Source organism: Varroa jacobsoni, unplaced genomic scaffold (genome assembly GCF_002532875.2).
Source record: "Varroa jacobsoni isolate VJ856 unplaced genomic scaffold, vjacob_1.0 scaffold_1313, whole genome shotgun sequence".
Lineage (NCBI taxonomy): Eukaryota > Metazoa > Arthropoda > Arachnida > Mesostigmata > Varroidae > Varroa > Varroa jacobsoni.
Window position 1 is genome coordinate 16,302 of NW_019214215.1, and position 15,680 is coordinate 31,981.

General features: G+C 41.3%; 1 long non-coding RNA gene across 2 annotated transcripts in view; it reads left to right on the forward strand.

The window, feature by feature from the left end:
- The first annotated feature begins 1,935 nt into the window (after positions 1-1,935).
- Positions 1,936-15,680, forward strand: part of LOC111268732 (uncharacterized) — a 53,613-nt gene continuing 39,868 nt past the window's right edge. The window contains exons 1-2 of one of the 2 annotated variants that reach the window (XR_015314356.1): positions 1,936-2,736; positions 3,878-4,624. This is a non-coding gene — a long non-coding RNA (uncharacterized LOC111268732). Of the gene's footprint in view, positions 2,737-3,877; positions 4,625-15,680 lie in introns of those variants that run through there. The other variant, XR_002685381.2, reaches the window with a different exon arrangement.

The following is a 15,680-nucleotide window of genomic DNA, read 5'->3' on the forward strand; positions in this document are numbered from 1 at the left end:
ACTAGCATGATTCAAAATCCTACTTAATCTTTATTATATAAGACAAAAAGGTCACAAGCACCGAACGGCGCGCTGTTACCTGCGGCATACCCAGCGATAGGTTTGGGTCGTGGAACGCTGCAAACTTGTTCGCATGGATACGCCAGGACGTGTCGGGTTCTATTGGACCCAGAAGGTTTTTTCAACGGCAAATTTTCCGCATGCTATGTTATTGACTGGCGCGCTTGGCTGGCGCTCAACCCATAATCCATCATCAGAGTTGTATGACAATCCGAAACGTTGCTAGGTTTATATTTCCATCCGTCAAAGCTGACGTACTCACAAAGGAATTACGCTTATGAAAAATAGACCCGCAAAAACTATTATATATATATATATATATATATATATACAGTAAAGATGGACTGCAGCTACGATACCATTCTGTAAGCATCGAAGTAATTCTCCTATAGGAATCTGATGGTCAACAGCTCAAAAAAAGTATCTCTAAAGTGGAATCAAAGTGTGTTTTCTATCACTTTTTCAATTGCTGAGAACTTGTCTCTTTTTTATGTTTTATTGTTTTATCGGGCGAATATTCATGTCTTGGTCGTATATCCTGCCGGTGTTTCACTTCTTCCATTTGTAACTTCTTTAGTTATCTTCCACTCGTGAGATGTCAATATCTGAATTTCTTTCGGAACCCAAAATGCTGCCGTTTCAAAAGTAAACCGGACAGCGAAACGAGTCATTATTTCAAAAGGCCATCGAATAGAGTTCGATTTCCCTCCATTACTTCCTTACAGCAGCCTGAAACGAAAGTGAAGATGTTCATGTCGATAGCTCAGTTTGTGCCTCTCAGGCTACCAAAAAACAGCGTTAAGAAAGAAAAGGATATAAAACTCCTTAGAGTGTAGTTTTTCCTATAACAGGTTGTTCGCTAAAAGACAAAGCTTTTCGTTTTTGAACATCCACAGATGACGGTCGGACAGAAAGCTGGTAAAGGAAAAGGGTAATGCAGGCAAATATTAACCAATAAAGAGCCACCTTAACATATCCTATGGAAGTAGAAGAGCATACCAATGACAAACGAAGCATAAAAAATACACACTGTGTCTCTCATTTTTGTGTTTCAACATTCAATACAGTATAGGCTCAACATACATCCCTTATAGATAACTGTGATAATTCCAAACGCATTATGTGTTACAAAGATTTCGGCATTACTTTTTTCACGTTAAAAAGCACCGAATACCGTATAGTGTATATACTGTTATTATATTAGATACTTTATGCGTATCTACGTGCGAAAACGCAAAGATCACGTTTCATCTAGCAGTAGATGTGACAAAAAGGTCACCCCCTTGGGATCGTTCCACTAACTGGTGAGTAAGTCACAAATTTCCTTTTGCCGTGTCTAGTGACCCGCTCTCTCTATCTGAGTTTTTTTCCCTAGCCTTTTCCCCTCCGAGGTCTTCTTTGAGTTTCGCTTGTGGGAATCACGGCTTTCGTATTGCAACATTGTACGCCCGCCAGCTCATTTCAAAGGCAAGATTTGGGGTATTCTTCTGCGAACTCAGCGATGGACATCATCTGTTATGAACCCAAAGCAATCGCAGTCGGAAATGTCAGCCACGTTAGGCGGCATTCGACTATTCATTATTGGTTGTATAGATGCTATTTTTTTCATCAAAAGCAGTTGTATCATTCTAGTCGTTGTTCGTACGAGTTCTCCTTTTGCGTCCGGTGCCGTTGTCGTTGATATTGATGTACCTCACGCGTTCCTTTTAAAAGACGATGAAGAGCATGCAGGGATTAAACATTCCGGCAGCTAAAAGACTAGATAGCAGCATGTCTATACTCTGCAACGCACTGGTGAGAAAAGAATGGCTATCCTCTCCTACTCCTCCCTCGACAACAGTAGGTAAGAGTAGCCAAAGGATTCTAGTTGGCAATCGTTTTGCACGCTGTAACTCTTATAGGCTCGTGGCTGCTTCTTTCCCTACGACGACAGCGGTGGTGACGGCTAGTTCGTAGAGACGTTGATGCCTTTATTCTTATTCGTGTTCCTTCTCCTGCTTCTTTTCCGTGATGTTACAGTGTGCCGATGTTCGCAGTATTGACAGCCCAGCCGCTTCTATTGTTTCTTTTCTGCAGCCGTTTCTCAACACTGGAAATATTTGGAGTGTATTCGGTATTCTAAGTCACCTGACTTCTTCCCGTCCCCCCGAATTTTCCTTTTTTTTTTTTTTGAGTTATCTACTATCAGCAGCCGTTCTCCTACTCACATCGGGATAGCCGTAGTGTACTATAACTACAACGAGCACCGTTATACTATCAGTACGCGTTATCGGAGTACTTATGCAGATATTTACCCCTAGCATGTTGCAACGAGACAAACCATTATTACTACGAACATTTTCGACGGGGGCAGGGGCGAATGCAGAAGCAATTGCGGCAGCGATAGTGGCGAAAAGGGCTAGATGAAACGGGAACGAAATCGTACGTCAAACACAATGAATATGCGAGAAAAAGGCAAAGCCTTGTAACGGTGATTGTGGCAACTGTATTGGTGATTGTGCCGATGACGATGGTAAACAATTGTGTGACTGAATATTTCCCTTAGCCGGGAAAATAACATGGATAAAAAAAGCGAGGGAATAAGTTGATGTGTGATAATGCTTCGATTGGCCAATAGTCGATAACAGCGAAAAGATTCATGTATGGGGACGAAACGCGATGGTGATGATGCCGATGGTAAGAATGACATACGCTACCAGTACAATTTGCCGTGTTATCGCAAAAAAAAGATCTATCAAGATTTTGGAAGTGATTTAATACGCATCCGGATGCTGCGTATTTTTTGAGAGCGATGCGTGCATACAAATATGTATTTTTTTTTTTTTTGCGTTTACTAGAACACGTGTAGATATGCCTGAGGATATATATGTTGGGGCTGTGTTCTGGCGAGTGTTTTGTGCCAATGACACAGCTGCCATCAAGCTGTGTATCCTGTAATAAATGAACTAGCCTTTCATAACACGGATCTCACGTATGCATATCCTTTGAGAAGCGGCTGGTTTCACAAAAACCCAGTTAGAATTGAATCGAGTTAACATTCGGTTTTTGTACAATAGATTTTCGATATTCGTTGATCAAAATATGTGGGAGGCCTTCAAAGATCTTTGGACACTACGAAATTTGGATCTCCGTGCGGCATAGTTTCACTTAGAATAAGATCGTAAGATGGGCTATGTCGCCTTCTCTATTTAATCTAATTTAAACATTTTGTTGACGATCTAAAGCATATGCCTTCTTCTGGTATTCATCGCTCCATAGTAGCTAACACAGGAAGAGACTTACAAGCAGCTAGGTATTTCGAGATGATAGGAAACGTTACTGCCGTATACTTTTCTATTGCCAAAAAATATCCTTGACGAAGTTTCAAAATAGAATTTCTGACACCATGATGCGGTCCCTGTACGAAGCCCTCGAAATTACTTACTTGTTGTTATATTAACGTAATATTTAACTGCTATAATATCAACTTATTGGCGATGTTCAGAGTTTCGAAATAGTCAGAGTCAATTGCTTAGATCAGATCCAAGGCAGGGAAGGCTTCTCCTTTTTTCATATTCTGCTGAACTTCTTTTGTTACAGATAATATAATCGATTTTTAACTGGTTTGCCGTGTTTTACTATTATGTTGCAGTCTAGGAATGCCTACTTGCAACAGTACATTGACATAGAGGACCATTATCTTTAACAACAAAGTTGTTCAAGATAATGGTCAAGACCAATTGAAAACTTGCTCTACATAAAATTATATCTATGGTATATAATGATAATATGTAGTAAAGTCGTAATAAAAAATACGTAGTATTTTTTTTATTTTCAGCTTTTAACAGCTATTGCAAGTATCGGGCAGAAAGTATCGGACGCCTTCAGGTGGTCGTTTAGGAGGCGGTCGGTTGGTTGGTCCTATGATTGGTTGGACTATCAATTGTAAAATAGGACAAGTGATTTGGCGTAAAACAAGTATCCATTATGAAAATTATTATTTGAAATTGCGCTCTTATCAGCACAGTAAATACACAGAGAGGAACGAAAGCACATATGTATATAAAGTAGATGGTCAACACGAAGATCCGTTTTTTTGCATATACATGTCAATGAGCCTGTTTAAGCAACCCCAGTGTTCTAAAATTCTACGAAACACACAACGAAATTAGGTAAACAAAGAGTATATACACTAATTTGAAACGATGGATATGTTTTAGGAATGTACCGTTTCGTCGTAATACCTCGCGCTTAGTATACAGGTGAAGTATACAGGGTCTGTAAGGATCTTATTTGCACCTATATCCTACTTAATGGAATTCCTATACATGCTTCTTCCACTGCCAGTCAGTGGTAAAACAACAACTGCCTATGCACTGCCATCAACTACAAGGTGAGCGAGTCGTGTCAACGGGAAGCTCGTCCTTAGACTAGCCACGATAGGGACACGATGACAGCCGCCACACTATAGACCAAGAATCGACGCACGCTGGATTTACACCGACAACCATCTCATTAAGCCAAAGCCTCTGTTTGTTAAGTGACCCCATACAAGTAAATAAAGAAGTGAACCTCATAAGATTTATACGTTTGCCGGTCTGTATACTTATATTACATTGCATCTATGAAATTTTCCCTAAGAAAACAATCGAAATACGCTTTATTTAAAGGGGAGAAAATAAAATGCGATCAGAAGGTGGTGTAGTCATGTGATGACGGAAACTGATTGAAGTTAAATTTCTGTTGATCAGTTGTATGTTATTATGTTGAAATATAAATGCTACAGTATTGTCTATAAATACCGTATAGAAATCGTTATATACGGTAATGCATAAATTACCGTACCACCTGCAACGATATCTATGTAAACAGTCTCTCTACTAGCGCGAATTTCACCCCAATAGAGGGGATGACTCAGTCGCTCTAAAGGGGGTAAGAGTATGTGACTCTTTAACCGCTGCGACCGAGCTCAGCCAAATATCGACAATTTCCTGGCTATACACTTTAAAATATAATCATTGAGTCTCCAAAAGATAAGAAAGTTTTTTTTCTCCAAGTTACAGAAGTTCACGTTGATAATATTTAAGTTTCGTCGTGTGCTATTCACCTGGTTTTACGGGAGCTATGGAACTGTATTCGAACTGCTATATTGCCCATATAGTTCCATATACATATTCCGATAGTCATTACATGTAACTGACGACTGCTCCTTCGGAACAACTGCACCGCTTGGAATCGTTAGAGCTGAAATCATCTTAAAAGTGATATATAAACCGTGTTTTTTGCAGCCATGTATTATAAATAAATCTTTCTTGAGAATAAGTGCTCTTGTCCCCTTTCGCCTGCGATCCTTCTACAAGTCCCGACAAACGTAGGCCATCTCTTCTCCTCGATATTTAAGGCGGTACTTTCCACATGGCCATGAATTATAGACAATCCGGCATGCTCATTTGCCAATTTAGCGGCAAACTGCTCTCTATCTTCCGCTAAGAAACTACTGAACAGTAAAATAAAACAGGAATTTCTCTACTTTGTTCGGATTAACACTGCTTGCGGAAATACTCTCCTGGTGCTTCTGATCTAAGAGAACTGGTGTCATCAGTAGAAAGTACCTGTGGCCAAATATTGCTACGATAGCAATCTTCTGCTGTCGCAGTTTTGAGTAGATTTATACATACAGATGTAATGGGAAAAATCCTTTGCGCAAACGAGCGGAGGGAAAACTACAGAATTTTTGCTTAACAAGCGCTAAATAGACAACTGTGATTTGTTTCTTTTTGTGCTTTGGAAAGTTACTACTCATCGGATAGAAGTGTTTTGGAGCATGGTCCGCTTTAGGTTAAAGTTACAATACAGGCACGACTTCGAGTCATATTTTTGGTCGTAGACAATTGACTTTTCATAAACTTCCAAACTTTGAAAACTCGATGAAGAGAACGGCGCCTATACATATTCTATATGAAGAACCTCGCATATCACTTAATGATATGATCTGATGGTAAATACTCCTGCTCAACTCAATAAACCGTGATACGTATATGTTTTATCGGGAAGCTAAAAGTCTTAGAGAATCGTCATCAGAGGTTTTTATTGTATATCATTTCGTTAGTAAATAGCGTTAATAAAGCAACCCTTATTGTTATGACCATATACCTGCACATATAGAACTCCTGAGGTGTTTAGCTGCATCGAACTTCGCATACTGTTTCGTTGCTTACGAAATTTTTCGAGGATTTAAAAACGCACATCTAACTAGTCCAATTTTCCCCATTTACGTTTTCCATCACTAGGTACCTTAGCGTATAGCCGTTCTAGGTTTTTGCTGGCTTTATTTACTAAGCATGGTTTCTATATAGTCCGACATGGTTGTGTTCTCTGTTTGATCAATTACCTCTGCGCACCAAAAGGATTATATGCTTCGTGTTGCATCGTTGTTGATATCGCTATCGATATCATTTTTCCCCTGTCAGTGTTGTCGGAATAAATGCTACTAGGGCCTTTTACAAACAATGGTCTCATTCCGCATCATTGAGTCGAGCATTGTACCTACATAGCGAAAAATTATTCCGATTGATATCCAATCAAGAGACCTCGAAAGTCTCAGGCACTAAACGACCTCAACATTAATTGGTAAGGTTTAAGACTGCTTATCATAGCCGACTGTTTCAGGAATCGATAAAGGGCTAGATCTTGAACGTACAGAAGCGCTTCTATAAGCACACCTGACCCCGGTCAACGAGCCGATGATGATTTAAACGGTAATAGGTCAGGGGAAATCTATTTTTCAACCTGAGCACATACTATGACGTGCCACATAGGCCCTATCGACAAGGGAAGTGGCACAATTACTGGATTGCTTAGCCGACAACACGCAACGATCGTATCTGCAGTTGTTAGCAGGCTATAGCTATCTGATGCAGAAGAGACGTACTTTCGATCAAAATAATGTTACATTAGAATGTTCCGTGTTTATGTCTGTGATATACATGGTAGAAGCTCCATGACGCTAAAATCGATTTGAAAACCCTCACACTTCTCTTGCCGATTGTAACACCACTCTACATGAATACTATTTAACACATGAGCCGTACAAATCTTGCTCAAGCGTATTATTTTCTAGACTTGAATATGATATTTTCATCAATGAGATCTATGCAGTATATACGTAGTAAAGTGACAGCGAGTTCCAAACAAATTACAAGCGACCTGTTCTATTACAGTTTGCCCTGTAACGATAATAATAATAACAACACCATTAAAGAGAGTTGAAACGTCAATAAATTGCCTCAGCTCGAAGGCTTCGAATTGGCTGGATCGCCTTTCTGTGATGCCAGAGTCGTTATTTGGTGGAAGGGAAACTTCCATCGGCTGGCGCATTCGACCCTGGCGGCGCAAAAGTATACAAGTACGAACGTACGGTTGTACTCGTTTCATGCTTCACCGTGACTCGGTCTTCAACGGATCTTCCTATCTATCCAAGGCACGAACGATTAGATGTGTTCGAAAAATGATTGCAACTGGACGCAAAAGCTAACCAAAATTCAATGTTTCCTCGGAACATGTTCTGTCAGTATCTTGTTCGCTTGATTTGGATATGTCTTTGCATAACACAGATGGTTAATATAGATATGGACAAGAAGAGGTCGAAGCAAATGATCTTAGAGCTTTTCTTCCTCTACATACAATCCGCAGCTTTCGGCTTTACATTTTTCACCTAGCGAAACGCGCGCCCTTCAGAAAAGGGAGGAAAACGAAGGCATGACCAGTTTACGTTCTAAAAACGTAGTAAAAAAAAGGCAGACTTCTATTATGAGTGTTGTTCCTAGCAAGCAAAAGCACAAAAATGGTTAGTATTTCACTAAAGAGAAATTGTATCACTCCGACCTAACAGACTTGAGGGTCGTACGTAATTTGCTATCGTATTTTTTTACACTTGTACAATGCATAGACATAGCAATATCTCGCACATAGGTATGAAAATGGTCTAGAATAACGAGTTAGAATGTCCTTCAAGAAATTTTCGTATCGCTCGCTTATCTCTTCATTTTGCCAAATTCATCGCACAGAGAACGACAGAATTCCGCATATAAATTTGGATAGTGCGAGATGACTAATGACTAGTAGCTCGCCACCAATACATAGCCATAACCTATCACCCTCCCAATGGAGAGAGAGCCTCAAATGAGTTAGAATCGTGCGTAAAAAGAATGAGTAGCGTCGTCACGCAAGGAACGTCTTAGATTACCAGCATATTTTGCTAAACGACGGATCGGCCTACAACTAGGCCAGTGTGGCCCGTAACCACATTGCATTGTTCAGCAGCTCTGCTAGCTGACGCAGGTCACTTTGTTAGGTTTGCGGCAGAGTGTCTTAATCCTATATGGAAACAAGGTTTATTCGCTCCTCTTCAGGCAAGCAGCTGCAGTAGCAGTTATGGGACAAACCGGTATCTTAGTGTCAGCATTGGTTTGTTTTGGGCAAACTGGCTAATTCGTTCATTCACTCAGTTGCTGAGATTGCGCCTTCGTTTGGCGGTGATGGTCCTTATGCCTCCAGCGGTTCTGCGTTGACCCCTCCACCCTTGCATGCATTCCCGCCAGTATTACGGCAGGACGAGGGAACGAAGTGCGGACGCTAAAGTGGGCCCAGCAGCGACCTTTTCCAATAACCATGTCGCCCTCTCCGCCCGTCCTCTTCTTTTGCTGCTTCTTCTTTAGCTGCTGTTGTGAACAGTACAGCCGTTACTACCGCTATCGCTGCTGCTTCTTGAGACCTTCCTTCTACCAGCTGTAAGAAACACGTGAAGGAAGGTGGCTGAAGTGGCCCCTTGTCACCTTATTCGCCTGTTTATCTTGCTTGCCGTTAGCTGGATCTTACGTTGCGCACAAATCAATACTCCGTCTGGTCAAGCGAAAATCGCCAATTGCGAAAATAACCCAAAAGACTGAAGAAGAGGCGCCTGTTTCTCTCTTTCGCGGACGAACGAGCAGACAAACGCCAAGAACCAAGAGGACTCACACTGCAACACGCCGTGCCGTCGATTCGCACTTACGTGCCCGGGCTTCCACGTGCGCCTGGCGAGCGTAGAGAGCCCATCTGAACGGAACATCTTCTGATTGTCGAGTGGGTCGTTTTGTCCCTGTAGACGCTGTAGATTGGTAAAGTAACAACCAAAGATATAGAATATAGTGCATGTCAATAATCGACCTTATAGAAGAAAGCACAGTTAGTACGCACCAAACGTTTCTGCATGGCCGACCCGGTAGGGCTTGTCGCTTGGTTCGTACCCATCTGCCGCTTGGTTATCTATCCTACTCAATAGCGGATACTGAACAACTAAACTAAGGACGGATTTAGGACGTGGGCACAACCAGTCAGATTACAACGACAACAGTTAGCATTTTACTTTCTCTGCCAATGATAACCACAGTTGCAATAGCGACCACTGTAACAAGTGGCAATACAACATGTTGCTTTGTTGATCTGTTTTTCTTTTGCGTATGTGTCTAGCATTACTAACTACTTATCAAGTCCTCGGACTCACCTATTTCTAGGTATAGCATCAAAGACTTGTCCCATTATGAGTCTAACAGGAGTGGATCTTGGTGGACCTAGCTGAGAACCTATGATAGAACCACACAATTAGTTGTTATCCTTCATTTCTGTACCTTTCTGATTATTGATGCTTAGTAATCTTTTTGCCAATGCAAAGATTCAGATCGGCGTGGTGAAATGTCTGTTACCATAGCTATGTACTTGAAGAGATACGCGTCTGCTGCCACCTTCGTTGTGGTATCTGGTGTTTGGCGGGATACAGCTGGTCCTGAAAAAATAGTGGTGTATCTTTTCTATATTCACTTAAAGCTATGATTCCTGTAAATGCATAGATACATCCTGTACGCACTGATCATATCTAAGTGGTTATCTGGCTGTACATTGTAATATGCCGGTTTTTTGTATATTGCAGAATCCTATATGTTAAAGAGAGTCTATGCCGTAAAAAAAAGAATCCAATCCAAAAATTGGTTGCTTTTCTAGCGAAGACCTGTCGAATGTTTACATGCTAATTGACTGACTGACGGGTAGATTATTCATTTAGTTTCTTTTTTTTCTTATGAATACTTATTTTTTACGCGTGATGTGTTCACTGTGTGAGCAGTAGAACCAAAGCGCCGTAATGCGGTCATGTAGTCATTGAAAAGAAATAGTATAAAGGCCCATTTTTGACCAACAAGCGTGGAGGAGGCTTGTCCAACCAAGCGTAGTAATACCGAGCCTCCCAACGTCATCGTAAATTTCTACCGTTTATTTAGGTCTTGGCGTCTTTAAATATGTGAAACATCAAGGTAGTTGTTATGCCTTTCAGTTTTCAGCCCACATAAGTAATCCATTTCCGGTGAGAACCACTATAAACCTAGAGTTTTTTATGCCGTGAATTCAGCGGTAACGACGGCCATGTTGAAAGAACGTCACCTATTTTTTTTACTTATGTTAGTAGGCATAAATATCTCATATGTGAGTGAATATAGACACCGAAAGTTTATGCAATTTACCATTTGCAAACTTCAACATGTCGAGCCGCTTGATCAAGAGACTGCTTATGTGAACCTGTTGTCTGAAGTGCTTAAGCTTGGTTTGAGTGAGGATGTCTGCTGTCTTGCCGGTATAGGCTGTTTGGAAAATGCACTGCCTAACCAACGTAACGGGATAATGATACACTAAAAACAAGACATGTTTGAATAGCCGCAATTGGCATTCCTGTTTGCCCTCTGTTGACGGCAACGTGACAGCAGCAACGTTATCGTTTTGACGAACTAAAGTTCTCCCGTCTCTTTCAGATTCACATGTATACGCGAACCGCCTTTCTTGCGCAAATGGCATGGAAAATACTCTTCCATAACTTCCTTCCGCATCGTATGAGCAGTACTCGTCCAGTAAGCTGTTTCGTCGTTGTCGGACGTGGTGCGCGCTGCAGACGCATATACTGAAAAAGTTTTCTGCTGTAATCGCTTGCTTCGTCGCAAGTTTCGTTCTTCGCCATCTACAAATTAGATGGGGTCTGAGCAGAACAAGGCCATCATACGCGACTTCGCGAAAGTATCTGACCTAGTAGTCTCGAGCTTCGCCAGCAGCCGAGCCTCTCAAACAGAGGGCCAACGAGGTACCGAGCTTCAATGAATGGTACTCTATTCACGGTACGACAGGGGGCAAGAGACAGTCAAGGCAAACCTGTGGTGCGAAATCCGGTTAGGGTTAAGTCACATCATTCATCACAAGGAAATCCTTTGGTTCAGTAAGGTTTGTTCGTTGTCGACGCCTTCGTTTCTGAGGAGTTTTGTAATTAACTGCTAATATTCCACTTCTCACTTCGCTCCCTACTTAGCAAAAGGTTTGATAATGCGCAGTCAATCGAAGTGGGTCCGGTGACGTCTCAGGCAGCAAGAAACTGGCTGAGGCGGCAGTCTTCAGCCGGCTGGGAGGAACATACCCCGCCCAGAACAAATGTGTCGGTTTCCTTTCCGGGACCATGAAGGGACCACGTTTACCCTTACGTTCACGATTTGCATAAGGGGTGCTGCGACCGCTGCCGCCAGTTCCGGTACTGCCGCGCAAGCGTGATTTGTAAACCAATAATGAAAAGCCCCATCTGAACCTGTATGAGAGTGCACTTTGCGCATATTCCCATATCAGTAAATGTTAAAATCGTCTATCTATGGGAAAGCTTTCGCGGTGCTTAATCTTCAACTGTATGACCAATGTGTGCATCGAAGCTGCCAAACGGTTGACGATGTGACAAAATACATATGTTCACATTACCGCTTGAGTTACAAAACAAGAGCTACACACCCATTGTCTCCTCCGGAATATGAATCGTTTGCCCTAGCAAACAACAGTGATTCGCTACTACGTATAGAATGATCTTAGCTGTCGCGCCTGCCTAGCAAGTTCCTTGTAAAGGTGTACACTCGCGTACGTACAATACACAGACAGCGAGAAAATCGAGTACATTTAAGTACTTTCAATACTACGTGAAGTTTCGGTTCGTTTTAGGTAAGGTAGTAGATATATTGGAGGAAATGGTTCTTCATCATATCTCTGTTGAAACATACACACACCGCGAATTCAAATGTTAAACGAGACTATCTGTAGTAATCGTAACGCTTCTGGAGATAAGCGACCTTTCTATAATGCTAATGTCTGTATCCTGCTTTTTGCCGTGAGGTAGTTACTTAAAAATTCGAATCATATTATTACCATACACGTCATATAATGTCTAAAGTAACAGCAGTGACAATCGTTCCCGCATAAAATAAATATTCACACAACCGCAACATTGATATCTGTCGTTACTGTCGTCCTTGAGTGGCGTCTGTTTTTACCTAGACGGGTTTCAAAATCATGGTAGCCATAAGAATGTCTAGCCGGTCGAAACGGTAAAAGAGAAATGACAAAAAGAAACGCCAGCTAGGCTAGCCGGCATTTCTAAATTCTGTACTTTGTTAATCTCACTAGAAGGTGTCTATGTGTGTTCGTGGTTAATAGACTCCGTCCATAATTCTTTTTCCAAGCCCCTTGTACTTTTTTTTTGTCTCTGCGACAGACAACAAAATCATACGCATATATCCGTCCCATTTTATAGCCCAACGACTTCGCAGAGCTACCCACTAAAAATTTCAGCCATCTCATTCAAAAACTCAGAAACCAACATTGTTCCCCAGCGAATCTTCTATTTCTGCTGCTAATGCTCCTTGCGCTTATTTAGTGTCGGATCAGAACAATTCAGCGGACTTCAAGTCCCTCCTGGAGCTTTGCTGGCCAGTCAGGACCAGGGGGCAGAAACGTCAGAAAGTAAAAGCTCTAGCGCCAGCTAAATGGTTTGCTCGCTCGCTCGCTCGCTCGCCGCCTTTTTGTCCGTGGCCTGTTGCTGCTGATTTAATTGTTGTCGTTTCATTATCCTCTTTATTCTGGACGTTTTATTTCTCCTTTTCTTCCGTCAATACCTTTTTTTCATTTCTATTCTATATTTGCTTTCGCATCGGTGGACCCCTTCTCGAACGCGATGCGTTTTCTGCGTCGTGTTTTTTCTTCAGTTACCTTTATTTTCCGCGCCCTGGGTCTGGTCCTCGGCATACCTCGGATTTGAAAAGTGAGTAAAAAATGGAAACGATACTACCTCAAAATTCACTCAAACTCGATATTTTCTATATGCACTGTTCTAGGTGTCGCTGCAGCCTTTGTAACCTGAAAGCTATTGTAGCAAGTAACAATCCGATAGCTAAGCGCTAGAGGCTGGCGGATATGCGAGCTTAATTCTCCCGTCACCGATGACTTCATCAACACGTATTCTTATATCATCATACACACGCACCGTTAATCGATGCATCAGTTTCAATTCTCAAGAGCAGTATCTGAACAGAAGATACACCTCGTTAGGCGCTATGTGGGCCACTAAAATAAACGGGCAGAAAGGCAAGAAGATTTAAGCTGCACAGATTGATAAATCCGAAAGTGACAGGGCAAAGTTACCTCTTGGGGTAGGGGCGAAATGCAACACGGCTCTCAACTAATGGCCACCATTTGTCGATTGGGCTTTGAATATATATGGTAAACTCGTTTGACCGAGACAGTGCACTTAAATGTGGGCGACACCAGCTGAAACTGAAAAAAAAAAGTTTCTCTGTTTTTGCGTTGCTTTTTTTTTAAGTTGCTAGTGAGGATTCTTGAAATAGCAATGCAGTGAACGTAGCAGTAAACGAGACGTATACAAAAAATACGCTGGTATACTATCGTCAATCGTTTGTGAGCAATACGCGATAAGCAAGGGGACCATATACCACCATGGGAACATAACAAAATAGAATCGAACACAGAACCATCGTTTTAAATAGGTAAAAAGACAGTGATCGCCGGTGACACAGTGAGTCGAAGTTTCTCTCTCGGGAGAGCGGAAACGGTATACATAGCTTCTGTTGTTCAGATTTGGTCAAACATTATCGATCCCTTCGTTCCATTGCTATCGAACTGTATCTTGCATTGTTTATCCTGTGCACTCTTGGTTGAGTCTTCAATATGCTTTCTTTTATTGTCGCTTTAATTTTCTCAGGCTGATGCCTAGCTTGTCAATAGAAGCAAGCCAGCTCTTTCGGTAATAAAGGACAAATTTTTCGTAGCGGAAACCAATGCGTAGGTTTCGGAATTTTCGCCAAAATTAGCTACTGTCCAGTTTTTCCTTCCTGGGGGAACGTCAATTAATTCCTTCGCTTGAAGTCAATGATCTACATTATTGCCAGTTTGTAGAATATATATCGTTTGAAGAATTCGTAGAGGACTTTGATGGGATGAGCTAGAAGATCCTCAATAGGAAATCTTTCGGTTTCTTGAAAATTCACTGAAATGCCTTAAAAGCCATTTTTTGATATGTCTAGATATAGGCTTATACACACTTAGACTTATAGCGCTTAGGGCTATTTATGAGATGAAAATATCACCTGACTGGGCTGTCCAGACTAATTTCAACGGTTAGTCTTTTTAAGACCTTTGAACTTTTTAGTCCTTTTGAGGCCGTGCATTTTTGACACCGTCGGCCTTCTGTCAGCCTAAAATTTACCCCTTCTTTTTTCTCGTATGTAGCATATTTGAGTGACTCTTTCACGAGTTTGACGCATTCTTACCGTAAAGAAGTTATTTGTGGATTAAAAGAATTGAGACTGATTGATTTGAAACTGTCATCATAGTCGATGGTGGTTCTATTGAGTAAACATCGTAAGGAACAATACTTTTAGCACATATAAGCGATTTTTTTAAAGTGTTTGTTTGTGTCACAAAAAAGTGAGAAACATTCCCAGTTCAAATGTAGCGCTTTGCATCCATCTGCAAGACATTTCGTACGAACGTCGTGAAGAAAAGGGTGACATAAAGGTACGCAGTGGCCAATCCGCGTGTATATAATCACATCTAGATATAAGTAATTGGTCTATCCTTATATGTCGTTTAGCTGACGACATAACGCAGGAAGCTCGGGCGTTCACAGAGAGCTTTAGTGCACTTTATGATCGAGATCATACTAAGAAGAGTACTTGAAAAATATAGTAAACCTAAAAATACATATTATCTGTATAGTATATAGTAGCACCGAGTATCTATGTTCAGTCTCGTCTCTTGTTGATTACCAAGCTATTTCTACTACATAATTTATAATACGCATGTAATAATGATCGGTTCATTTTGAACCAACGCTGTAGACAGATAACAAAAATCGCTAAATCGAAGCGGCGGTATGTTATGTTGTAACATCTTTTACTTGGAGCTGACCTTTGCCTAACAAATGATCGCTAGCTCGCTAAGCAATTATTCCTTTGCATCAATGTTACTTTAATAATACAGTACCTGAAAGTTCTGCTGTTATAAATATGGATTCTATATGTTATCTTGAGTTTCAGGCGCTCTGCTCAATTATTATTCATGCCCTAAGAATAGGCGCGACACCTTGACCCACAGCCAGCTGTGATCTCTCACCGTATTAGACTTATCAGCTTGTCATAGTAACATAGAAGCCAAATATAGGTTTTTCTTCTGATCACTATTGCAGCGCAGTCGCCGGGCTAGACCCACCCTACCGAATTGGTACGCATATCCCATAT